Source organism: Salmo salar, chromosome 21 (genome assembly GCF_965601325.2).
Source record: "Salmo salar chromosome 21, fSalSal1, whole genome shotgun sequence".
In the NCBI taxonomy this organism is placed as follows: domain Eukaryota; kingdom Metazoa; phylum Chordata; class Actinopteri; order Salmoniformes; family Salmonidae; genus Salmo; species Salmo salar.
This window is the reverse complement of record NC_138311.1, coordinates 5,034,231-5,052,665: the sequence shown is the minus strand read 5'-3', so window position 1 is coordinate 5,052,665 and position 18,435 is coordinate 5,034,231. Positions and strand designations below refer to the sequence as shown.

The 18,435-nt window shown below is 42.2% G+C and overlaps 1 protein-coding gene and 1 pseudogene across 3 annotated transcripts in view; both read left to right on the top strand.

Moving 5' to 3' along the window:
- Positions 1–18,435, top strand: part of nalcn (sodium leak channel, non-selective) — a 363,467-nt gene that overhangs the window by 145,539 nt on the left and 199,493 nt on the right. The gene's annotated exons all lie outside the window — the stretch shown is intronic.
- LOC123729552 (vimentin-like) lies at positions 5,402–6,328 on the top strand (annotated as a pseudogene).

Here is an 18,435-nt window from a genome sequence, read left to right as displayed (position 1 = left end):
GTAATAAGGCACTTACTTTGATAGGCATGCACACATATCCAAAGTTAGGAATTAGCAACGAAAGCAATGCGGGCTCCAGCCAAAAAATGTGCCAGAGATTAAAAAGTTTGTGTTTGGGCTCAATGCTTTGAGACACGGACAACATTTTGTTGATGATGCTGCTGGCTTTTTCCATAGTCTTACATCAAAAACCACAACTACCTCTGCACTGTCATTTGAGGGATTAGCTTCACGTGGGAGTTACACCACCTGTCGCAAGACAAGGGGATTATTCTTGACTGACATGAGCATTATTAGGCTAACCTGTAATAAAAGAGGAATCACATGTAACTAAGGCCCGATGAAATAATATTATTCACATATTACACTGAACAAAAATATTAACGCAACGTGCAACAATTTCAAAGATTTTACTGAGTTACAGTTCATATAAGGAAGTCAGTCAATTGAAATGAATTCAGTTGGCCATAATCTATGGATTTCACATGACTGGGAATACAGATATGCATCTGTTGGCCACAGATACCTTCAAAAAAAGGTAGGGTCGTGGATCGGAAAACCAGTCAGTATCTGGTGCGACCAACATTTGCCTCATGCAGTGCGACTTCACTCAGTGTTGATCAGGCTGTTGATTGTGAACTGTTGAATGTTGACTGTTGAATGTTGTCCCACTCCTCTTCAATCGCTATGCGAAGTTGCTGGATATTGCAGGAACTGGTGATGGTGGCGGATGAATGGCACGACAATGGGCCTCAGGATCTCGTCACTGCATTCAAATTGCCATCGATAAAATGCAATTGTATTCGTTGTCCGTAGCTTATGCCTGCCCGTACCATAACCCCACCGCTCCATGGGACACTTTGTTCACAATGTTGACATCAGCAAACCGCTCGCCCACACATAGCCATACAGCCATACACGCTGTCTGACATCTGCCCGGTACAGTTGAAACCGGGATTCAACCATGAAGAGCACACTTCTCCAGTGTGCCAGTGGCCTTCGAAGGTGAGCATTTGCCCACTGAAGGCGATTACGATGCCGAAGATCCTGATCCTGATGAGGACGACGAGCATGCAGAAGAGCTTCAATGAGACGGTTTCTGACAGTTTGTGCAGAAATATTTCGGTTATGCAAACCCACAGTTTTATCAGCTGTCCGGATGGCTGATGTCAGACGATTCCGCAGGTGAAGAAGCCGGATGTAGAGGTCCTGGGCTGGCGTGGTTACACGTGGTCTACGGTTGTGAGGCCGGTTGGAAGTACTGCCAAATTCTCTAAAACAACGTTCGAGGTGGCTTATGGTAGAGAAATTAACATTCAATTCTCTGGCAACCGTTCTGGTGGACAATCCTGCAGTCAGTATGCCAATTGCACACTCCCTCAAAACTTGAGACATCTCAAAACTTGAGACATCTGTGGCATTGACTAACCGGTGCCCCCGCACATTGACTCTGTACCGGTACCCCCTGTATATTGCCTCGCTATTGTTATTTTACTGCGGCTCTTTAATTATTTGTTACTTTGATTTCTTATTTTTTACTTAACACATTTTTTTTTTAAACTGAGTTGTTTGTTAATGCTTGTAAGTAAGCGTTTCACTGTAAGGTCTACATCTGTTGTATTCGGCGCATATGGCAAATACAATTTGATTTGATTGTGTTGTGTGACAACTACACATTTTAGAGTGGCCTTTTATTGTTCCCAGCAGAAAGTACAGCTGTGTAATGATCATGCTGTTTAATCAGCTTCTTGGTATGCCACGCATGTCAGGTGGATGGATTATCTTGGCAAAGGAGAAATGCTCACAAACAGGGATGTGAACAAATGTGTGCACAACATTTCTGAGAAATAAGATTTTTCTTGCATATGGAACATTTCTGGGTCTTTTATTTCAGCTCCTGAAACATGGGACCAACACTTTACATGTTGCACTTATATTTTTGTTGAGTGTATATGAAGAGGTTGCCTTTTATCTACTTGTACAGAAATATCTAGATATCTAATCTATGCAACCACTACTATTGACATTTTGTCGTGTAGCAGTTTTGTATTTGATATTGGTTAATTTCACTGCTTTTCCAATTGATTTATAAGGGCTTAAGGGCAACTCTCTAGGATCGCACTAGGTTTGAATTGTTCCATTCATTTGAAAGTAAATATTGTGCTGTGAAGATGCTCGAGGCTACATGTGAGATGTCTTAAGGAGCCGTCCTCCTTTTGCTGTTTGATTCGAGGCTGAAAAGTGACATTTTTCCAGGCTTCCTGCCAAAACATACACTAATTGTCTGTCAGCCTTAGCACCTGATGTTGCCAAGGCACGAGAAGCTGTGTATGGGTGTGGGCGTCGGTGTGGGCGTACACCTGACGTTTCAAAGACTCATGAGAAGTGGCACTAATAAGCAACCCTCCAACATGTGGGGAAGCAAAATAGATAGCATCAAACGGAGTGAAAGAGCTATCATGTCTCACAATTGGGGCTGTTAAATTCATTTTGACATCCCGCTCCCATATTGCCCAGCTTTACCAGACACACCAATGTGAACACACACACACAGACACTTACGGCTTCTCAAAGTAGGCCATGTCACCTCGGGTGTATGACAGTGTTTCTGTATGTCTTTTTATAGATGAAGTAAAGATAGGGGGGATAGACAATAGAGCTCTTCTATCCAGGGTGGGTGACTGGTGAAGGCAGGGGAGCAGGCAGACAGAGGTAATAGAGGGTGTGTGTGTGTGTGTGTGGTGTGTGTGTGTGTGTGTGTGTGTGTGTGTGTGTGTGTGTGAGTGAATGTTTGGGAGACCGGCAGACTGATTTACAGAGGTAAAAATATAGCCTTCACTCCCTCAGTTAATAGTGTAAGACTTACACTCGCATACTCACAATCACACACTCCCCTTCAGCCCAAACATCCGTGGGGGGAGAGCGTCTGATAGCTGGAAATGTCAAACTGCGTTGTCACGTTCAATCCCAACTACTGTGTGTGTTCGTGTGCGTGCGTGGCCAACCCCGGAGCTGCCTGATTTGATATAGCCATATAGGTGCCAGGAGACGAAGATCAACAGACAACCATTCCACTTGTTCCTCATCACTCGGGAGCTACAGAGCTGTCCATCTCTCTTTCCTTCCTTCTTTCTATCTCTCGTCTCTGTCTGTGCATCATATCATGAAGATCATTCCCCCATGGCATGCTATCCTCTCACCATTACCAATAACAGCGGAGGCTAGCATGTCTTGGGGGTATGATCTTTGACCCTCTGTAAATTTCTCACTCATCATTAGTCACGATTCATTCAGGATTATCCATAGTCATGGTAGCATCGACATGAATATAGATGTGTTTAGAAACATATTATTTTCTTATTCACGATAAAAGTGACTCCAAAATGACACAATACATTATTTACCGTGAATGTTTATTGGGCACAAAATAATCTGAAATACAAATTTGATGTACAGTTTTGGCCAAAAGTTTTGAGAATGACACAAATATTAATTTTCACAAAGTTTGCTGCTTCAGTGTCTTTAGATATTTTTGTCAAATGTTACTATTGAATACTGAAGTATAATTACAAGCATTTCATAAGTGTCAAAGGCTTTTATTGACAATTACGTGAAGATGATGCAAAGTGTTAATATTTTCAGTGTTGACCCTTCTTTTTCAAGACCTCTGCAATCCGCCCTGGCATGCTGTCAATTAACTTCTGGGCCACATCCTGACTGATGACAGCACATTATTGCATAATCAATGCTTGGAGTTTGTCAGAATATGTGGGTTTTTGTTTGTCCACCCGCTTCCTGGCCATGGACCCAAAATATCGATGTTTTGTTCCCCGAGCCACTTAGTTATCACTTTTGCCTTATGGCAAGGTGCTCCAGCATGCTGGAAAGGCATTGTTCGTCACCAAACTGTTCCTGGATGGTTGGGAGAAGTTGCTCTCGGAGGATGTGTACCATTCTTTATTCATGGATGTGTTCTTACGCAAAATTGTGAGTGAGCCCACTCCCTTGGCTGAGAGGCAACCCCACACATGAATGGTCTCAGGATGCTTTACTGTTGGCATGACACAGGACTGATGGTAGCGTTCACCTTGTCTTCTCTGGACAAGCTTTTTTCCGGATGCCCCAAACAATCGGAAAGGGGATTAATCAGAGAAAATGACTTTACCCCAGTCCTCAGCAGTCCAATGCCTGTGCCTTTTGCAGAATATCAGTCTGTCCCTGATGTTTTTCCTGAAGATAAGTGGCTTCTTTGCTGCCCTTCTTGACACCAGGCCATCCTCCAAAAGTCTTCGCCTCACTGTGCGTGCAGATGCACTCACACCTGCTTGCTGCCATTCCTGAGCAAGCTCTGTACTGTTGGTGCCTCGATCCCGCAGCTGAATCAACTTTAGGAGATGGTCCTGGCACTTGCTGGACATTCTTGGGCGCCCTGAAGCCTTCTTCACAACAATTTAACCGCTCTCCTTGAAGTTCTTGATGATCCGATAAATGGTTGATTTAGGTGCAATCTTACTGGCAGCAATATCCTTGCCTGTGAAGCCCTTTTTTTGTGCAAAGCAATGATTTCGGCATGTGTTTCCTTACAGGTAACCATGATTGACAGAGGAAGAACAATGATTCCAAGCACCACCCTTCTTTTGAAGCTTCCAGTCTGTTATTTGAACTCAATCAGCATGACAGAGTGATCTCCAGCCTTGTCCTCATCAACACTCACACTTGTGTTAACAAGAGAATAACTGACATGATGTTAGCTGGTCCTTTTGTGCCAGGGCTGAAATGCAGTGGGAATGTTTTTGGGGGATTCAGTTCATTTGCATGTCAAAGAGGGACTTTGCAATTAATTGCAATTCATCTGATCACTCTTCATAACATTCTGGAGTATATGCAAATTGCCATCATACAAACTGAGGCAGCAGACTTTGTGAAAATTAATATTTGTGTCATTCTCAAAACTTTTTGCCACGACTGTAGTAATTGCATGCTTGGAATATGGGACCAAGAACTAAACTTTTGACTGCTTTATTTAGAACAATCTTTAGGGGTGTCAATGTAATTCTCAACCTTACCTTTTTTGAGAAAAAAAATGTTTTCTCTGAGAAATTGTATTAGTTTAAAATAGTATAATTTCCCATTCTTTTTAGTATACAATACAGCTCTGTATTTTTATTATTTATTTTATAAAGTCATTATTGCACATCTTTATCAAGGGTGTCAATCATTTCAGACCCCACTCTATCCCCCTGGCGATTTGTGAGCGCAAGGTTGACCAGCAAAGGGAAACAAGCCTTCCTCGGTGGTGGAACTATTCTCAACACACAAGCAAACAGATTCTACATTTGAACCAGATCCTACAGCAACCAAACCTCCAGATCCTACAACAATTGTCCTCCACACTGCAAACATGAGAGGTAATGGTTCCTGCTCCAAGACCCTGGCCGTGAGTGGATCTTCTTCCAGCATGACCCAGCAGCAACTAAACCCATCTCCATCCCACTGCCCAGGCACCACAGTCAGCCGTGGATGCTCCAGCTGAAGTGCATCTACTAGGGGGGCCCCAGCGGCATCGGGGAAGAGTACAAGCTCAAACTCAAGGAAATACGGGATCTAATTGAGGCGCTGACCCAGGAGAAGGGAGCGGTGGACATCGAGCGGAGCTACATTGAGGAGGAGGTGGAGGTGTGGAGGATGAAACTGGAGGAGGAGCTCTGCAGAGAGCCGACCTAGAGAGGCACGTAGAGAAGCTGGTGGCCGAGATCCAGTTCCTCAAGAAGCTCCATGATAAGGAGGTGGCTGACCTCCTCAAGTAGATCGAGGACTCCAAGGTGACTGCCAAGCTGGAATCAGACAAGCCCTGGCTGCCTACCTGTGCCAAACATGAATGGAGATCAATGCTGCCATGGCCCGCAACGTCCAGGAGGAGGAGAAGTGGTACAAGGGCAACTTTGAGAAGCTCAAGGACGTCTCTGGCAAGAAGGAGGACCAGATGAAGAACATGAAGGAGGAGATCACCACCTTCCACAACCAGGTGACAGACTTCCAGAACCGGATCGACGGGCTGAGGGCCCAGAACGCTGCCATGGAGATGCAGTTGGAGAACATGGAGAATGCCCATCTGGGCAACGTTGGTGCGCTAGAGGACATCATTGCCCACCTGGAAAACGAGCTGTGCAGGACCAAGCTAGAGATGAGCAATTTCCTGAAGAACTACCAGGAGATGCTTCACATCAAGCTGAAGCTGGACACAGAGATCACTTACAGGGAGCTGCTGGATTGAGAAGAGACCAGGCTGGGCATCTCGGGAGGGGATGTTAAGCAACACACCACCTGAGTCGAGCCCCATATGTCCGCTTCCTTGACCATGCCTGCCAACCTCTTACCAAGTAACAAAACTGAGGACGTTTACATGAATGTATACTAACTAGCCAGAGAAGTTTGACCTTTGCAAAATAAACACTGGTTTACACATATTTAATATATATTTAACTATGGGAACCATAGCATTTGTGGTCTAATTTCCTTACCCTTCTTACTTTATGGATATAATAAGTATCTGAATTTGAGCTTGACATTTACTGGAGTATAGAGTTACAATTAGTGCTGAGCGTTTAACCAAAATGTCAGTAATTTTCGGTTTTTAAACAACCAATTGACCGATGTTGGTAAATTATTTGAATTCTATGTATAGTTGAAGTCGGAAGTTTACATACACCTTACCTAAATACATTTAAACTCAGTTTTTCACAATTCCTGACATTTAATCCTCGTAAAAATTCCCTGTCTTAGGTCAGTTAGGATCACCACTTTATTTTAAGAATGTGAAATGTCATAATAATAGTAGAGAGAATGATTTATTTCAGCTTTTATTTCTTTCATCACATTCCCAGTGGGTCAGAAGTTTACATACACTCAATTAGTATTTGGTAGCATTGCCTTTAAATTGTTTAACTTGGGTCAAATGTTTCGGGTAGCCTTCCACAAGCTTCCCACAGTTAGTTGGGTGAATTTTGGTCCATTCCTCCTGACAGAGCTGGTGTAGCTGAGTCAGGTTTGTAGGCCTCCTTGCTCGCACACACTTTTTCAGTTCTGCCCCCAAATGTTCTATAGGATTGAGGTCAGGGCTTTGTGATAGCCACTCCAATACCTTGACTTTGTTGTCCTTAAGCTATTTTGCCACAACTTTGGATGTACACTTGGGGTCATTGTCCATTTGGAAGACCCATTTGCAACCAAGATTTAACTTCCTGACTGATGTCTTGAGATGTTGCTTCACTATATCCATTTAATTTCCTGCCTCATGATGCCATCTATTTTGTGAATTGCACCAGTCCCTCCTGCAGCAAAGTACCCCCACAACATGATGCCGCCACCCCCGTGCTTCACGGTTGGGATGTGTTCTTCGCCTTGCAAGCCTCCCCCCTTTTCCTCCATACATAACGATGGTCATTATGGCCAAACAGTTTTATTTTTGTTTCATCAGACCAGAGGTTATTTCTCCAAAAAGCACAATCTTTGTCCCCATGTGCAGTTGCAAACCGTAGTCTGTCTTTTTTATGGCAGTTTTGGAGCAGTGGCTTCTTCCTTGCTGAGCAGCCTTTCAGGACTCGTTTTACTGTGGATAAAGGTTATTTTGCACCTGTTTCCCCCAGCATCTTCACAAGGTCCTTTGCTGTTGTTCTGGGATTGATTTGCACTTTTCGCACCAAAGTACGTTCATCTCTAGGAGACAGAACGCGTCTCCTTCCTGAGTGGTATGACGGCTGCGTGGTCCCATGGTGTTTATACTTGCGTACTATTGTTTGTACAGATGAATGTGGTTCTTTCAGGCGTTTGGAAATTGCTCCCAAGGATGAAACAGACTTGTGGAGGTCTACCATTTTTTTTCTGAGGTCTTGGCTGATTTCTTTTGATTTTCCCATGATGTCAAGCAAAGAGGCACTGAGTTTGAAGGTAGGCCTTCAAATACATCGACAGGTACATCTCCAATTGACTCAAATGATTTCAATTAGCTCATCTGGTTCTAAAGGTGTGACATAATTCTCTGGAATTTTCCAAGCTGTTTAAAGGTGCAGTCAACTTTGTGTATGTAAACTTCTAACCCACTGGAATTCTGACAGTGAATTAATTATAAGTGAAATAATCTGTCTGTAAACAATTTTTGGAAAAATTACTTGTGTCATGCACATAGTAGATGTCCTAAACGACTTGCCAAGACTGTAGTTTGTTAACAAGACATTTGTGGAGTGGTTGAAAAATGACTTTTAATGACTCCAACCTTAGGGTATGTGTCACGTCCTGACCAGCAGAGGGAGGAATTGTATTAGTTTTGGTCAGGACGTGGCAGAGGGTTTGTGTTTTTGTACGTATTTCTACGTTCTGTCTAGTTTAGTTTTTCTATGTTTAGGTTTGGGTGTTGGACTCTCAATTGGAGGCAGGTGTTTCTAGTTGCCTCTGATTGAGAGTCCTATAATTAGGTGTGTGTTTGGTTTGGGTTTTGTGGGTAGTTGTATTTGCACTGCTGTTGTCAAGCGTGCAAATCTGTTAGCTGTCGTTTTTGTTTCTTGTTTTTCCCGTTACTCACTTTAGATAATAAATTAAAGTATGAGTATTCTGGTACCCGCTGCGCATTGGTCTCATCTCTTCGACGCTTGTGACAGTATGTAAACTTCCGACTTCAACTGCATTATTTATTTTCTTCTGTGAGCTCAATGCACACATTGCGCAGATTCTCTAGTCTACAGATAAATCAGATCAAGCCCGACCTGTGCGACGTTGTATTGATTCCAATAAAATGCATTGTTTATTCCAGTTAACTTGGTAATTAACTACAATGACCATAATCAGTTGCTCACCTACTTGTCCATCTGTTTTTTTTATGTCTGTTTAAAGAGACAGAACAATATGCAATGGAGAGTGATAGAAAGCAGTTGCTTCGAGGTATCTACCTAAAAGTACATGATCAAAGTATTCAGCAGTCATAAAAGTCTGCCTTGTTTAATTTGAAAAGCTACTAAAATAGGGAATTTGTCAGAGAGCATAGGCAGCGGCTCTATAGAGATGAGATGATGACTTGGAATAAAAAGTCTTCAAATACACAACAACTGAAATATTTTATTAAAGTAATGTTAATAAATTATTGTTAATAAGTGATAAGCAGAAATGGGCAGACACTACCATCATGGGACTTTTATTAATAGTTTTATTCTGTGTTGTTATAGCATTCAACCCACATAGTGATTTAATGGAAAAATATATATATATTTGAAATAAAAAAACATGATTATATTTTAAGAATTGAACCGAAACCAAACCGACCTCAAAAAGCACTAATCGCTCAGCACTAGTTACAATTCACATTATCAAGGAGATGATGTTGACCGGTCCCTGAGATGGTTAGCTGACACTGATTCAGTGAGTTCTACCGGGGAACAACTATAGCTTGCCAGTCCCTGGTACAAAAGCTTGAGATTCACTGACACAGCACTCCCAATACCCACAGTGAGGCGATTCCTTCCAGCACAGAGCAATAATAGTCACTCTTCCCCAGCTGTCTCCCAGACCTCTCCTTCCTATCTTTCCATTTACAGTGCCTTTAGAAAGTGTTCATACCTCCTGATTTATTCTACATTTGGTTGAGTTACAGCCTGAATTCAAAATGGATTAAATAGATTATGTTTGTCACCCATCTACCAACAATACCCCATAATGACAGAGTGAAAACATGCTTTTAGACATTTTCGGTAACTAATTGAAAATGGAACAGAAATATTTAATTTACATAAGTATTCAAACTCTTGAGTCACTAAATGTTAGAATCACCTATGGCAGCGACTACAGCTGTGCGTTTTTCTGGGTAAGTCTCTTAAGACCTTTTCACACCTAAGTGTACAATATTTGTCATTATTCTTTTCAGAATTCTTCATACTCTGTCAAATTAGTTGTTGATCATTGCTAGACAACCATTTTCAAGTCATCCCATAGATTTTCAAGCAGATTTAGGTCAAAGCTGCAACTCGGCTACTCAGGAACATTCATTTTCTTCTTGGTAAGCTACTCCAGTGTATATTTGCCCTTGTGTTTTAGGTTATTGTCCTGCTGAAAGGTGAATTAATCTCCCAGTGTCTTGTGGAAAGCAGACTGAACCAGGTTTTTCTCTTGGATTTTGCCTATGCTTAGCTCCATTCCGTTTCTTTTTATCTTGAAAAACTCCCCAGTCCTTAATGATTGCAAGTCCCCCCCCCTTCTCTATCACCCAAATCCAGACAGCTGATGTTCTGAAAGAGCTGCAAAATCTGGATCCCTGCAAATCAGCTGGGATAGACAATCTGGACCCTCTCTTCCTAAAAGTATCCACTGCCATTGTTGCAACCCCTATTACTAATCTGTTCAACCTCTCTTTTGTATTGTCTGAGATTCCTAAAGATTGGAAAGCGGCCGTGGTCATCCCCCTCTTCAAAGGGGGAGACACTCTTGACCCAAACTGTTATATTCATCCTGCCCTCCCTTTCTAATGTCTTCAGAAGCCAAGTGAACAAACAGATCACCAACCATTTCCTAATCCCACCGTAGCTTTTCCACTATGCAATCTGGTTTCTGAGCTGGTCACAGGTGAACCTCAGCCACGCTCAAGGTCCTAAACGATATCATAACCGCCATCGATAAAAGACAGTACCTTACAGCCGTCTTCATCGACGTGGCCAAGGCTTTCGACTCTGTCAATCACCGTATTCTTATCGGCAGACTCAACAGCCTTGGTTTCTCTAATGATTGCCTTGCCTGGTTCACTAACTACTTTTCAGATAGAGTTAAGTGTGTCAAATTGGAGGGCCTGTTGTCCGGACCTCTGGCAGTCTCTATGGGGGGGTTCAATTCAGGGTTCAATTCTCGGGCCAACTCTTTTCTCTGTATATATCAATGATGTCGCTCTTGCTGCTGGTGATTCTTTGATCCACCTCTACGCAGACGACACCATTCTGTATACATCTGGCCCTTCTTTGGACACTATGTTAACAAACCTCCAAACGATGTTCAACGCCATACAACACTCCCTTCGTGGCCTCCAACTGCTATGAAATGCTAGCAAAACTAAATGCATGCTCTTCAACCAATCGCTGCCCGCACCCGCCCGCCCGTCTAGCATCACTACTCTGAACGGTTCTGACTTAGAATATGTGGACTAGAGGTCGACCGATTATGATTTTTCACCGCCGATACCGATTATTGGGGGACCAAAAAAGCCGATACCGATTAATCAGCCAATTTTTTTTATTTTTTATTTGCAATAATGACAATTACAACAATACTGAATGAACACTTATTTTAACTTAATATAATACATCAATAAAATCAATTTAGCCTCAAATAAATATTGAAACATGTTCAATTTGGTTTAAATAATGCAAAAACAAAGTGTTGGAGAAGAAAGTAAAAGTGCATTATGTGCCATGTAAGAAAGCTTACGTTTAAGTTCCTTGCTCAGAACATGAGAACATATGAAAGCTGGTGGTTCCTTTTAACATGAGTCTTCAATATTCCCAGGTAAAAAGTTTTAGGTTGTAGTTATTATAGGAATTATCGGATTATTTCTCTCTATACGATTTGTATTTCATATACCTTTGACTATTGGATGTTCTTATAGGCACTTTAGTATTGCCAGTGTAACAGTATAGCTTCCGTCCCACTCCTCGCTCCTACCTGGGCTCGAACCAGGAACACATCGACAACAGCCACCCTCGAAGCAGCGTTACTCATGTGGAGCAAGGGAAACAACTACTCCAAGTCTCAGAGCGAGTGACGTTTGAAACGCTATTAGCGCGCACCCGGCTAACTAGCTAGCCATTTCATATCGGTTACACCAGCCTAATCTTGGGAGTTGATAGGCTTGAAGTCATAAACAGCGCAATGCATTGCGAAGGGCTTATGGCAAAACGCACGAAAGTGCTATTTTGAATGAATGCTTACGAGCCTGCTGCTTCCTACCAACGCTCAGTCAGACTGCTCTATCAAATCATAGACTTAATTATAACATAATAACACACAGAAACATGAGCCTTAGGTCATTAATATGGTAGAATCCGGAAACTATCACGTTTATTCTTTCAGTGAAATACGGAACCGTTCCGTTAATTACCTAACGGGTGGCATCCATAAGTCTAAATGTTCCTGTTACATTGCACAACCTTCAATGTCATGTCATAATTACGTAAAATTCTGGCAAAGTAGTTCGCAACGAGCCAGGCGGCCCAAACTGTTGCATATACCCTGACTCTGCGTGCAATGAACCAACACCTCGTTTGGCCGTCATTACTTCCAAGACTCTGCTGCCAATGACTGAAACAAATTGCAAAAATCACTGAAGTTGGAGACTTACATCTCCCTCACTAACTTTAAGAGTCAGCTGTCAGAGTAGCTTACCGATCACTGCAGCTGTACACAGCGCATCTGTAAGCAGCCCATCCAACTACCTACCTCATCCCCATATTTGTTTTTGTTTTTCTGCTCTTTTGCACACCAGTATTTCTACTTGCACATCCTCATCTGCACATATATCACTCCAGTGTTAATTGCTAAATTGTAATTACTTTGCCACTATTGTCCTATTTATTGCCTTACCTCCTTACTTCATTTTGCACACACTGTATACATATTTTTCTATTGTGTTATTGACTGTATGTTTGTTTAACCCATGTGTAACTCTGTGTTGTTGTTTTTGTCGCATTGCTTTGTTTTATCTTGGTCAGGTCGCAGTTGTAAATGAGAACTTGTTCTCAACTAGCCTACCTGGTTAAATAAAGGTGAAAGAAAAAAAGAAAGAAAACCAAGCATACAGTGGGGGAAAAAAGTATGTGATCCCCTGCTGATTTTGTATGTTTTCCCACTGACAAAGAAAGGATCTGTCCATAATTTTAATGGTAGGTTTATTTGAACAGTGAGAGATAGAATAACAACAAAAATATCCAGGAAAACGCATGTCAAAAATGTTATAAATTGATGTGCATTTTAATGTGGGAAATAAGTATTTGACCCCCTCTCAATCAGAAACATTTCTGGCTCCCAGGTGTCTTTTATACAGGTAACTAGCTGAGATTAGGAGCACACTCTTAAAAGGAGTGCTCCTAACCGCAGCTTGTTACCTGTAAAAAAGACACCTGTCCACAGAAACAATCAATCAATCAGATTCCAAACTCTCCACCATGGCCAAGACCAAAGAGCTCTCCAAGGATGTCAGGGACAAGATTGTAGACCTACACAAGGCTGGAATGGGCTACAAGACCATCGCCAGAGCAGCTTGGTAAGAAGGTGACAACATTTGGTGTGATTATTCGCAAATGGAAGAAACACAAATGAACTGTCAATCTCCCTCGGCCTGGGGCTCCATGCAAGATCTCACCTCGTGGAGTTGCAATGATCATGAGAACGGTGAGGAATCAGCCCAGAACTACACGGAGGATCTTGTCAATGATCTCAAGGCAGCTGGAACCATAGTCACCAAGAAAACAATTGGTAACACACTACGACTCAGAGGACAACTGGTGAAAGTGTTGTGGTCAGATGAGACCAAAATGGAGCTCTTTGGCATCAACTCAACTCGCCGTGTTTGGAGGAGGAGGAATGCTGCCTATGACCCCAATAACACTATCTCCACCGTCAAACATGGAGGTGGAAACATTATGCTTTGGGGGTGTTTTTCTGCTAAGGGGACAGGACAACTTCACCGCATCAAAGGGACGATGGACACGGCCATGTACCGTCAAATCTTGGGTGAGAACCTCCTTCCCTCAGCCAGGGCATTGAAAATGGGTCGTGGATGGGTATTCCAGCATGACAATGACCCAAAACACACGGCCAACGCAACAAAGGAGTGGCTCAAGAAGAAGCACATTAAGGTCCTGGAGTGGCCTAGCCAGTCTCCAGACCTTAATCCCATAGAAAAGCTGTGGAGGGAGCTGAAGGTTCGAGTTGCCAAACGTCAGCCTCGAAACCTTAATGACTTGGAGAAGATCTGCAAAGAGTGGTGTGACAAAATCCCTCCTGAGATGTGTGCAAACCTGGTGGCAACCAACAAGAAACGTTTGACCTCTGTGATTGCCAACAAGTGTTTTGCCACCAAGTACTAAGTCATGTTTTGCAGAGGGGTCAAATACTTATTTCCCTCATTAAAATGCAAATCATTTTATAACATTTTTGACATGCGTTTTTCTGGATTTTTTTGTTGTTATTCTGTCTCTCACTGTTCAAATAAACCTACCATTAAAATTATAGACTGATCCTTTCTTTGTCAGTGGGCAAACGTACAAAATCAGCAGGGGATCAAATACTTTTTTCCCCCAGTGTATGGAGAGTGGTACTCCATAATGTGATGTATTGGATTTGCCCCGAACATAACAGTTTGTGTTCCGGACAAACAATTAGTTGCCTTGCCAAATGTTTTACAGTATTACTTTAGTGCCTTGTTGCAAACAGAATGCATGATTAGGTTAGTATTGTGGAGTAACTACAATGTTGTTGATCCATCTCCAGTTTTCTCCTATCACAGCCATGAAACCCTGTAACTGTTTTAAAGTCACCATTGGCCTCATGGTGAAATCCCTGTGTGGCTTCCTTTCTCTCCGGCAACTGAGTTAGGAAGGACTCCTGTATCTTTGCAGTGACTGTGTTAATTGATACACCATCCAAACTGTAATTAATAACTTGTATTTGGATATTCAATGTCTGTTTTTTGTATTTTTACCCATGTACCAATAGGTGCCCTTCTTTGCGAGGCATCGGAAAACCTCCTTGGTCTTTGTGGTTGAATTTGTGTTTGAAATTCACTTCTTGACTGAGGGACTTTACATATAATTGTATGTGTGAGGTACATAGATGAGGTAGTCACTCAATAATTATGTTAAACATTATTATTGAGCCCATGCAACTTATTATGTGGTTGTTATGCATATTTTAACCGCTGAATGTATTTAGGCTTGCCATAACAAAGGGGTTGAATACTTATAGACTCAAGACATTTCAGCATTTCATTTTTTATTCATTTGTAAACATTTCAAAAACATAGTTCCACTTTGACATGATGGGGTATTGTGTATATGCCAGTGACCAAATCTACATTTAATCAATTTTAAATTCAGGCTGTAACACAACATACTGTTGGAAAAGTCAAGGGGTGTGAATACTTTCTCAAGGGACTGTATATGTCTCACTTTCTTTTCATCTCTCCATCTATCCATCTTCTACAGACAGCCTTCCATACTTGGTCTTTTTCCTCCCACTCACAAGCTGTACAATCTGATACTCCTCTCTGACTGTAGGGAATTCAATTCAGCCTGCACGGTGGTTAAACTGGGCCCATAGACAAATAATATTGTTTTTGTGTTAGAAAAGAACACAAATGTCTTGCATGAATAATATAATATGAAATCAAAACCCCCTGTTTGGTTAGGGCATAGCTTGTACTCGCTACATTTGTTGTAATGATACAGGGACAGATTTTTGTGTGTGCCAATTTTGGTTTTGATTGAATTTGGCAGTGCTGCTTGTACTAGACGTTCAATACTGTAGCTGCTCCTGGAAGAAATAAAACAGTGACTTACCTCTCCATTTTCTTTATTATGTCTGAATACATAGTGATTTTGCTGTCCCTCTCTCTCTCTCTTGCTTCCTCTTTCCCTCTCCCTCTTTCTCCCTCTTCCTCTCTATCTAATGAAATAGTGCTGATTGCTTTTCATCCCCTGAAGTTTAGCTGCCAGCCATGTTTGCCTGTTGCCATTTCCAATAAGAACCACTGTCCTGCAGGCTCAAGCTCATCTCTCTTCCTCCCTCTCTCTCTGCCTCTCTCTCCTCCCTCTTTCATGTCTCTGCCTCTCTCTCTCCTCTCTCTTTTATGTCTCTGAATATCCCCCTTCTCTCCATGTCTACATATCTATTTTTCTCTCACCCCCATTTCTCTCTTAATTTCTGTCATTCCATCTTGCTATAACTGAGACGAGAGGATATTTAAATCCCCACCAGCCAGCCACATCATTTGTCTTGTTTAATGGTTTGCTCATGAATCATTACCTCAAAATGATGGGAGGTCGTATTTAGCCTTTACAATTAGAATAAATGTATAATTTGGGTTGATCAAATCCTTTTGATTGTATTGGCAATCGGGAAAATCAATGATGTGTTTTTGCATCCATTTATACCATCATACTCTAGCTTAAGGTCTTTCATAAGTAAATGTGTTACTGTGGCATAAAGAAGCAAATTATGTTATTTTGAGTTTTAAATTTAAACTATTTTGTTTCTACAACAGTTTTTTTTTAACTCTTAGAGAAGAAGTCTTACTGAAGGTAATTTGTTTTATTTGTATCCACTAAGGAGGTAATGGCTGATTTTACTTTCACTCTGTGAGATTTTCACCATCTGAGAAAATGTCCCTGGAATGTTTTTTTACGTTTTATGTTTTACGGGCTCCTGACCAATTCTGCTATTTTATGTTTTTTTTTTGTTGCTGATCTTAAAACATTTTTGTACATAATGTTTCCGGAATAGTTTCCTATGAATAAAAAGAGCTTCTGGACATCAGACACTCAGAAGAGAAAGAGACGGCGATTAATAGGCCGACGTGCAGGTGCCCTAATGAAACTAAAACGCTGAGTAAATACTCTTCTCCGATGCCGCTGGGGCCCCTCTTGTGGCGGCCCTTCAGGACATCCAGTTCCGCCTGCTCCAGCCTCTGAACGTTTCCGATGTAGCCTTCTCTTCCTTCTTGTTGGCATGCTGTTTGTGGAGTTCAGTTCCCACATCCACTGCTGTTGCAGAGCCTCCCTAGTAGCAGGGGCGTCCACGGCTGACTGTGGTGCCTCGGCAGCGGGATGGAGATGAGCTCAGCTGCTGCCAGTCCTGCTGGACGAAGGTCCACTCACTGCCAGGCTCTTTTAGTAGGACCCATTACCTCTCATGTTTGTAGTGTCAAGGAAGTTTTTTTGTAGGATCTGGATGTCTGGTTGCTGTAGGATCTGGTCCAAACCTAGGATATGATGTGCTTGTGTTGTTGAGAATAGTTCCACCACCAAGGAATGCTTGCTGTGTTTCCCTTTGCTGGCCAACCTTGCTAGTGATGCTCTCTCACATCGCCAGGGGGTATATAAAAAATTATTTGGCAGACAGGAAACTCACTTACATTTGGCATGTTTTAAATCTGGATTGTGACACTAGGACAAAGTCCTTAATTACCTAGCATTACATTGTTAGTTGGCAAGGTGGGTCAGGGTTGCTCAGCCCTCACGCCTCCATGTGAAATGGTAATCTGAGCATGAATTACCTAGCATTACATGGGTGACATGTCTGGTGAGTATGCAAGCCATGGAAGAAATGGGACATTTTCATCTTCCAGGAATTGTGTACAGATCCTTGCGACATGGGGCTGTGTATTATCATGCTGAAACGTGATGTAATGGTGTCAAATGAATGGCACGACAATGGACCTCAGGATCTCGTCATGGTATCTCTGTGCATTCAAATTGCCATCAATAAAATATAATTGTGTTCGTTGCCTGTAGCTTATGTCTGCCCATACCATAACCCCACTACCACCATGGGGCACTCTGTTCACAACGTTGACTTCAGCAAACCTGTCGCCCACACGACACCATACACGCTGTCTGACATCTTTCTGGTACAGTTGAAACCAGGAATAATCCGTGAAGAGCACACTTCTCCAGCATGCCATTGGCCATTGAAGGTGAGCATTTGCACACTGAAGTCGGATACGAGACGACGAGCGCCCAGATGAGCTTCCATGAGACGGTTTCTGACAGTTTGTGCAGAAATTCTGTGGAAACCCACAGTTTCATCAGCTGTCCGGGTGGCTGGTCTCAGACAATCCCACAGGTGAAGAAGCCAAATGTGGAGGTCCTGGGCTGGCGTGGTTACATGTCGTCTGCGGTTGTGAGAGCGTTTGGACGTACTGCCAAATTCTCTAAAACAACATTTCTCTTATGGTAGAGAAATGAACATTCAAATATCATGCAACAGCTCTGGTGGGCATTCCTGCAGTCAGCATGCCAATTGCACTCTTCCTCAAAACTTGTGACATCTGTGGCATTGTGTTGTGTGACACAACTGCACATTTTAGAGTAGGCCTTTTATTGTCCCCAGCGCAAGGTGCACCTGTGTAATGATCATGCCATTTAATCAGCTTATTGATATGCCACACCTGTTAGGTGGATGGGTTATCTTGGCAAAGGATAAATGCTCACCAACTGGGATGTAAACACATTTGTGCACACAATTTTTGAGAAATAAACTTTTTGTAGCTATGGAACATTTCTGGGATCTTTTGTATTAGCTCATGAAACATGGGACCAACACTTTACATGTTGCATGTATATTTATGTTCAGTGTATATTGTGGCAAGACTCATACTGTTTGTCCAGACAAAAGTGTTTTAGAGCAAAA